This window comes from Metopolophium dirhodum, chromosome 6 (assembly GCF_019925205.1).
Source record: "Metopolophium dirhodum isolate CAU chromosome 6, ASM1992520v1, whole genome shotgun sequence".
In the NCBI taxonomy this organism is placed as follows: domain Eukaryota; kingdom Metazoa; phylum Arthropoda; class Insecta; order Hemiptera; family Aphididae; genus Metopolophium; species Metopolophium dirhodum.
In genome coordinates, this window is record NC_083565.1 from 9,725,002 (window position 1) to 9,734,637 (window position 9,636).

The window sequence follows — 9,636 nt, forward strand, 5'->3', positions numbered from 1 at the left end:
TTTTATATCTCTTTGATTATTTTATTCGCCGATTAGAAAAATAGTATATTGTTATTATTTTATTATTTTTTCTAATAAAAACATAATGTGTGATGATTGTGAAATGTTTACAGAACCCTCGGAAATCGACGTGAAAAAAGGAGATCATGTTTTAGCAATTAGTATGTAATATAATGTGTAAATAACGATGGTTCAGTAGAACGTTTTATTACTTGTATTCGTATAACTAGCCATACTGGTGCATATCTTCCTCCGTGTTTACTCGACCTTTGTAAAAGATAATGATATTAACATAGAAAACTGTCGTGAACAGAGCTATGACAACGCTAGCAACATTAGCGGGACTTATTCAGGTATGCAAGCAGAAATAAAAAAGTGCAATTAATTTATTGATTACATCCCGTGTATTGCACATTCGCTAAATATCGTTGGACAATCTGCTGTAGATTGTTGCATTGAAGCAGTTTCATTTTTCGGTTGTGTACAAGATCTTTACAATTTTTTCTCCGTATCTACCCATCGCTGGGATATTTAAAAAAAAACTTTAGTAAAAAAACTGTCCAGTTCCTAAATCCAAATCAAATACTAGATAGAGTGCAAATGCTCAGGCTGTAAGAGCATTATATGAAAATATGAAGTGTAAAGCTAGAGATAGATTTATCATCAAAATATTAAGTGACGCGGAAGTCCAGAACACCATTTAAAAAAACTGAAATAAAAATATATAACCTATCGCATATCGACAATGAATTTCGTTGTACGTTAAAAATGTCAACTCTGTATGATTCAAACTTTGTTAAATTCGTTATTTAATATTCAGTGTATTGGTGTTCAATACTCAAACATTTTCATCGTTCATCTTGAATCTTAAAACACTTGTTCACCACCTCCAAGTGAGACTACACACTACGAGTAACCCACGACAGTACCTTTTTTACTGTGTTCAGTGAGCGGTACCCATACGTCCACCTTCTTTTAAAAATCGTTTGTTATTAATCATAGATTCTTTAAAAATTCTACGATTTTCTGATTTATAATGCAATATTTAAAATATTCAGATTTAGTTTAACCAGCTTAATATTCCGTGAATCTATTCAGAGCGTTCTACGGTACGCCAGTATTGATTAATAAATTAGTAAAACAACTAGCAATATTATAACGGTTTCTATACATCTATGGCAATTCGTTGTACGGTCGCATAAAAAAATTAAAGCTGATTTTGTCGAAAACTGGTATTTGCTTGCCATATTATCTTAGGCCACGATTATACATCTGTTTAAAATGCCTATGGCGTCTTCAACGTGTTTTATTTGATACTATTTATTGGTTCAGGTGCAATTTTCTTAGCAATTCATTGCCATTCTACGATGAACATAACAAAAAAACACACTACAGTAAAAAGGTATTGTTGTGGATGACTAATATGAACAATAACACAAACGTATTAACTACTCAAAAAAAAGTAGTAGGCACGATAAAAAAGCCATGATAACGTTAATTAGGTATTCAGGTATCAAGCTTTTTGACCCAATGAACTAAATTTCATTGACATTTATAGAAAAAAAAACCATGATTGAAACACGATTCTATACTTTCTTCACGAAAAAAATATTAAACAACATAATTTGTCATTCAGGAAATATTTGATCTGGATAATAAGTACTAGATAATGATCTTGTTCAAAGTACCTTTTATGTTGGTATTAAATAATGTTCAATTGGTGATTTTTTTACCTATACACAGATGGACATTTACAAATACAAAAATCACGATACAGTCACGTTCTCGTGTTATGATTATATTTTGTGTATTTAATTACTTACCATGACTTATTTAGTTATTCACTATTGTAAATAAACTAAGTTTTTTAATCTGTCTGTGGTATTTATGGGATACGGTCATTGGACGTAAAATTATTAATATTCTTACATAAGACGAGGAAAATAAGAATAGTATGAGTTCGGAGACATTGTTTGCACTGTGTATAATGTTTCAGCTAGATTGTCAGAGATTCTGAATATTATTCTCCTTGTCTGTTCGTATATTCTGCATTCTTCTAAGATATGTTTGACTGTGAGATGAACATAAAAGCGTTAGTAAATGCGAGGATCTTCTCTCTATTCAATAAGTATAGGTGAGTATGTATTATATATATATATAATATATTTATATCCTATTTCGAGTTGGTTGATGGAAGTCCCGTAAATACTTTCTTGGGGTGTTGATGGAGAATGTCGGCTGAATAGTTGTTTTAACTCTGTTGAGATTGGTTAATGGATTTGTTCTATTCTTTCTCCCATTTATAAATAGTGTATCTATTTTAGTTACTTTTTTTGTCACGATAGGAGAAGGTACTCATATTGAATGTACTCAATACTTGTAATATACAATACCATGTAAGAACACTGGTCTAGCCTACTGTACAACATAGTTAAGTCACAATAGGTCAAATCACAGTTTTACAAATTATAATGTAGTTTGTGTAAGGAGCTCAGAATCTAAAAATGAATATAATACGTTGAAAAAATAATTAAAACGATGATTTGTGTTTTATTTATTACTTTATTATTGTGTACAGCACAGCTTTATTATTTATTAACAAAATTAGTTTTCCCTATATTTTTATTTAAAACAAAATTCTTAATTATAGATTTTTTTTTTAAACTTTACTTGTATACTACATTAGTACATTATGACCTATCACTTATTTTGTATTTGAATTTTAGTACGGTGTAGATAAGTTTATTATAAAATTAAGAAACATTAAGAACTCTTGTTTCTCCACAAGCTCAGGATTTTGGAGACAAATATTTTTGCATTCTATTATTATATTATTTAAATTGTATATTATTCGAAATAACAATAGTAAATTATCTAGCTTACTATCTAACTCAGCTAATCTAAACTGAAACTACTCTTTTGAAAATTGTTTTGTACTTTGTATCGAAATATGAAATTAAAATTTTACCTTTGCATGTTGTCCATAAAAAAAATTATAACTTAAAAATTATGAAGATAAAAATATTTAAGTGTAATTTTATGATAAAAAAGTTTATTTTATATATCATATAATTACCTCAAATAATTTACCCATAAAAATATTTTCAGAAATGTTAATACTTTTCGAGAAAGTGATTCCTCAAGTTTTACATTTAAAAAATGTAATTTTGAATTATAATTATAACTATAACGGTTCATATAGTGTGATACATATTTTCTAGTTTTGTATAATATCATTAATATTTATTCGTATATTCATATCCAGCTCTTTCGCGGGAATGTGCCCCTTGAAGACTTTTATTTTATCGTGTAACACAATACAGAGATTACACACTGATTGTCCACGTATTTTCGTCTTGCACAAAAAATATTTGACGTGTACCAAATTTTTTTACCAAATCTTTAAATTTAAATAATTATTTCAAGCAATGAACACAAATTATTAAATAATAGATCTTTTATTGTTATAAATTAATTCTGAATTATATTTACACAATTTTTCTTACTTCTCTAGTAAAAGGTACATATTGTACGATACGATCATGGATTAATAAACATAGGTTTATCTAAGAGTATCTTTTGATAAAAATCTCTCCCAAGCACGATTTTCTAACACTTTATCAGCTTTATGTCTATCGTCTAAATTTACACAATTTTTCTTACTTCTCTAGTAAAAGGTACATATTGTACGATACGATCATGGATTAATAAACATAGGTTTATCTAAGAGTATCTTTTGATAAAAATCTCTCCCGAGCACGATTTTCTAACACTTTATCAGCTTTATGTCTATCGTCTAAATTTTTACTCGTTGCATACACAATATCGTGATCACGACAAGCAGCATCCAATGAGATTATCCTATTCACCGCGATCTAGTCTCTTTTTTATTTCCGTACCAGGACCGCAATACTGATGATCTGAAACATGGGTGTACGCCGTACGGGCCGGGAACAAAGAATAATAGGCTGTGGTGCCTGGTCACCAAAATACTTCGTGTGCTCACTCACACACCGACCGACCTGTGTGTAGTGGTGTTATAGTTCAACTAGCATTGATTGGGTTCAGAGATGCCAACTCATTTTTTTAAATATCCCTATTATTGATATCAAAATTTCCCTATATTTCCCCGACTGATGAGCCCCACCCACGAATTAAGATATATATCTTAATTCGTGGCCCCACCACAAAAAATTGTTTTTTTTCCCAGTCATTACTTTTATCATTATATTGTAATTTGTAGTTATGACTTAATACTAAAAAATAGGTCTGCCAACTAATTTTACCGAATAATGAATTTAATAGAATAGTGAATACAACTATGAAAAATAACTAAACCAGTCATACACATAGAGTCCCTACCATCATATTTATATTTATACAGAGTTGAGATGTTTAAATCAAAATATTTTAAACGGGTAATACTAAAACCCGGGACGGGACGGGGCCGATTCCATTGCACATGTGATAACAAAAATAGTGTTGCCTGAACATGCCCAGCGAAAAAAATACTTTCTAATTACGACTAATATTATATTTAATATTTTTAAATATAAAACTATTATATTAATAAATATATTACTTAATTATAAATTAAATACATAGATTAACCAAAAATATATTAACAAAAAATATGTATTCTTGTGAAAACAGTACAGAATTACAGGTTACGGCAAAATATCGAACAGGACGATCTGCAATTAAGTCCTAAATGATTTAAAACTTATAAAAGGTATATCAACATTTAAAGTAAATTAAAATACATCAACTAATATAAAAATTATGAAACGTATATCAAAAATTTAAGTAGATTTTGTTAAAAAATCAGCAAAAAATATTTATTATTGAAGAAACGGGACGGGATTCGACCACCACAGGTGCTAAAATATAGTCAAAAGTGTAGACGGGACGAGCTGTAATTAATTTAAAAATGAGTTAAAACTTATGAAACATTCACCAAAACTTAAGTATATTATACCCTATCTTTTGGTAAAAAAATTACGAAAAAATCTAAATTATAGCAGAAACGGGAAGTGATTCCACCGCCACTGGTGCGCGTTATTAGGTCAATATCTTGACGGGACGAGCTGTAGTTAATTAAAAAATGAATTAAAACTTATGAAACTTACACCAAAACTTAAGTATACTATACACTATCTTTTGGTAAGAAATTAGCAAAAAATATAAATTATTGAAGTAACAGGACGGAATTCCACCACCACGGGTGCTGAAATATAATACAAATTGTAGACGGGACGAGCTGTAGTTAAATCAAAAAGGATTTAAAACCTATAAACCGTAAATCAAAATATTAGGTAGATTAAACTCCATCGATTAATATAAAAATCAGCGAAAAAATATTTATTATTGCAGAAACGTGTAACGGAGTAGCCGTCACCACATAAAAACGGTCCTTTTCAGAACCACCAATCAGTGGACAGTATGCTAGCACAAGTCACACAAACTAACGTTAGGGACAATAACTAGGTAACAGTACAACAAAAACAATAAGAATTACATATAGGGGAGAGTCAGACGAATCTAACGACACCCTCCCCAAGTCAACAACCCCAAAAGTGAATGAACTACAGGACTTCCCATACAACTAGTAAACAGTACTATACACGGCGGCAGCGGACAGTTTACTAGTTGGTACGGCAGACCGCTTATTTACCGGACGTTTCCACACCATCGACACATCACATCACTAATCACTAATCATATCCAGCCAACAGTTATCCTGTTAAGACGTCTTCAGCCAACTACTACTTCGCAACCAGCGTTCATTGGCAGCTCCTTCATTCAGCCGTTCTCACCGCTCTCAACAGGGCATCAGCGCCCACTGGCTCACACCAGTGAACCCGTCCACATTTAAACAGCCGTTCTCACCGCTTTCAACAGGGCAACAGCGCCCACGGTTCACACCACGAACCTACAACCTCGAAACAGCCGTTCCCACTGCTCTCCAACAGGGCTCCAGCGCCCACGGTTCACACCATGAACCTTCAACTCAAACAGCCGTTTTCACCGCTCTCCAACAGGGCACCAGCACCCATAAGTAAGCCGTCGCGGAAGCGACGTCCTTCCGTTTTAGCTGTCGTGGGGCCGCGCCCTCACATAGCCACAGCATCCCCTCACAAAAAAACACACCCACGCCCATCACACATGGGCAAAAAACGCAAAGGGGGTAACCCCCCTACCAACCACTCACTTAAAATTGCACGTCAACGTTCTGCTCCCCCCTCTCCAACTCCATCAAAAACATCCGACTCTGAAACCTTAGACTCTTTCTCTGACTCGAGCGATTCGACTCAACGCTTACTGTCCTTGCTAACTTCCGTGCACTCAACAGACACATTGCTTTCTGCGGTAACCAACACCCAAACTCCTTTCAAATCCCCACCAATCTCAAGACCACCACCCATCATCTTGAGTTCCGTTTTCTGGCGTAAGGTCGCGCCCACAATCTTCTCTCTACCCAACTTGCAACCGGGCTCCCTGTCGGCTAAGTCCTCCGGCGAACGAGTAACCTTAAAGGCCGCCGATGCGACCCAATTCCAGCTCATCCAAAGCACCCTACTGAAACATGGGACCGAGTTCCACACTTTTTCTCTCCCCGAGGAACGATCCCTCAAGGTTGTTCTGAAGGGAATTCCGAACGACATAACTCCGGACGAACTCAAGAATGAACTTGAGTCCCTGGGTTATTCCGTCAAATTCGTCCGCCGCTTTGGCACCCCGGAAAAGCCTATGCCAAGATGTCTTGTGCACATCGCCGCCAACCCGACTGCTAAGGACATTTTTCTCTTTACCAATTTATTTTACTTGGGAATCTCGGTTGAACCTCTAAAACCCTCCGGCCCTGCCCGGTGCTTCTCGTGTCAACGCTTTGGCCATGGTTCCCGAAACTGTGGTCACCCGCCACGATGTGTTAAATGCGCTGGAAACCACACTGCCAACGTCTGCCCCAAAACCCTCGAACAAGCTCTGACTTGCTGCAACTGTGGTGGTCCACACACGGCAAACTTTCGAGGCTGCCCACAATTCTTGGCCCAAAAACAGCAGGTATCTCCATCACCGAACCAAAACTCCGTCCAACAAACATCCCTCACAGCCAATCCCGACCACTCCACCACCACCACCTCCCCATCAACAAAACTCTGCAATGACTTACTCCGCAGCAACATCTAAATCAGCGCACACTTCTTTAGTTTCTCCAGTCCCACAATTTAACTTATCAATGATTCTCAACCTGCTCACCAACCTACTGACTGCACTATCTAACAATCAAGATCCGAAAACACTTATAGAAACTACAATCAAAACATTCCTGTCCATACTCTCACCTCAAGATGAATAACTTAAAAATACTATTTTGGAACTCCAACGGTATTAAACACAAACTCAACGAACTACGTTCCCTCGCAGTTCTACTCAAATCCGACATAATCTTACTTAACGAAACCCGTCTATCCCCTTCTACCAAACTTCATATTCCTAACTATTTCACTTACAGGAACGATCTGCCACTCATCCGTGGCTCGCCTGCTCACGGTGGCACGGCAGTCCTAATTCACCAACGCATCATTCACCAACCTACCACCCTTAACACACTCATTCAAACCTCTTCCTTCCTTATCCAAATAAATGGCCACGAAGTACTTATATCAGCGGTATACAAACCACCCAGCGCCACACTCACGACTCGCGACTTAGATTTGCTAACCCAAAGTGCTGAATGGCAAATTTCGGCAGGTGATTTCAACGCCAAACACCTTCTGTGGTTTAGCCACTCGACAAACGCTGCCGGCCGCGTCCTCTTTGACCACGTTCAACAATCAGACTATACCATTACAGCTCCCTCATCCACCACACACTTCCCGACAAACTCTCGATACAGACCCGACATACTCGACATCGCTCTCGTTCGTTTACCGTACCCTACCCAAATCGACAACCTCAACGAACTATCTTCTGACCACAACCCTATTCTTCTGGAGACCATGTGTACTCCGGTATCATCGTCCCCTCCAATTACTAACCACTTCATAAACTGGACAAAATACAAAACAATCCTCTCAAACTTGCCAACCTAACCGAACGTCCGATCAACAACAGACAGTCAATCGATTCGGCAATCGACAGTCTAACTAAAAATCTACAACACGCGATCGCAGCTAGCGTATTTACCCCTAGACATAAAAACTCATCCTTCCAATTACCCGACTACATAAAACTAGTAATAACGGAAAAAAATCAGCTACGTCGTCAATGGCAGAGAAACCGTGACCCGACCAAACGTCAACTTAACGCCAAAATCTCGCTAATCAGAACTTTACTCGAAACTCACAAAACTGACCAGTGGGACATTTTTCTTAACTCACTTGACCACCAAGACGGTTCCATATACAAACTAAACAAACGCCCAGCATTCCACCCGCTGACTGGCCCAAATGGGTCTCATGAGGCGACTCTCTCGAACTTCAATTCCAACCAAACCCTGGCTCCCGACCTCCCTGAAGTAACTGCACATTTCAACTCACTACAAAACATTAAAATCACTAAATCCAACCTATTTACCACTCCTGGCACAATCCAAAATATCATCAACAACCTCCACAAAAAGAAAGCCCCTGGTGATGACCTCATCACCAACACTGCTCTCAAATTTCTACCCAATAACATTCTACTATCCCTAACACAAATTATCAACTGCTCCCTCAGAATTTGTTACTTTCCACGTGCTTGGAAAAAAGCAATAATAATTTCCATTCCCAAGCCAGGCAAAGACCACAAACTACCTGAAAGTTACCGACCAATCGCTTTGCTCTCCTCCCTATCCAAAATTTATGAACGAATCATCCTCTCTCACCTGCAAAACAATCTCCGTGACAAAATCCGCCCAGAACAATTTGCCTTCAGACCAGAACACTCTACCACTCTTCAACTGACCAAACTTACTCACCAACTCACCAACTCAGCCAGAACTTTAACAACAACGTAAACACCGCTTCCATCTTTCTTGACGTAGAGAAAGCCTTCGACCGAGTCTGGCACGTAGGTCTCTTCTACAAACTATCTCAACTCAACATCCCGACTGAAATCGTTAAAATCATCGAATCCTTTCTCACTGACCGCACTTTCATCACAAAAATCGAAGACTCATTCTCGTCCATCAGACACATACTCGCAGGTGTCCCTCAAGGATCCTGCCTCTCTCCTACTCTCTACTTGACGTACATAAACGATATACCAACAACTCCAAAAGCTCATCTCTCACTATTCGCTGACGAAACAATGTTCTTTACATTCGACAAAAACCCGAAACGCGCAGCCATACAATTACAACAACAACTCAACCTAGCTACTACATGGTTTCGTCGCTGGAGAATCAAAATAAACCCGACTAAAACTGTAGGTATCCTTTTCGGACGTTCAAATACTTCACCCATCCCACCATTAATACTCGACAATCATCCAGTGAACTGGTCCAATCACGCAAAATACCTTGGCGTTACAATCGGCCGCAGACTCACCTTCGATAAACACGTCCAAAACATCACCAAAAAGGCCACTCGCGTTCGCGGAATGCTCTACCCCATACTTAACTGTTCTAGCCCCGTCCCAAAGACTTCG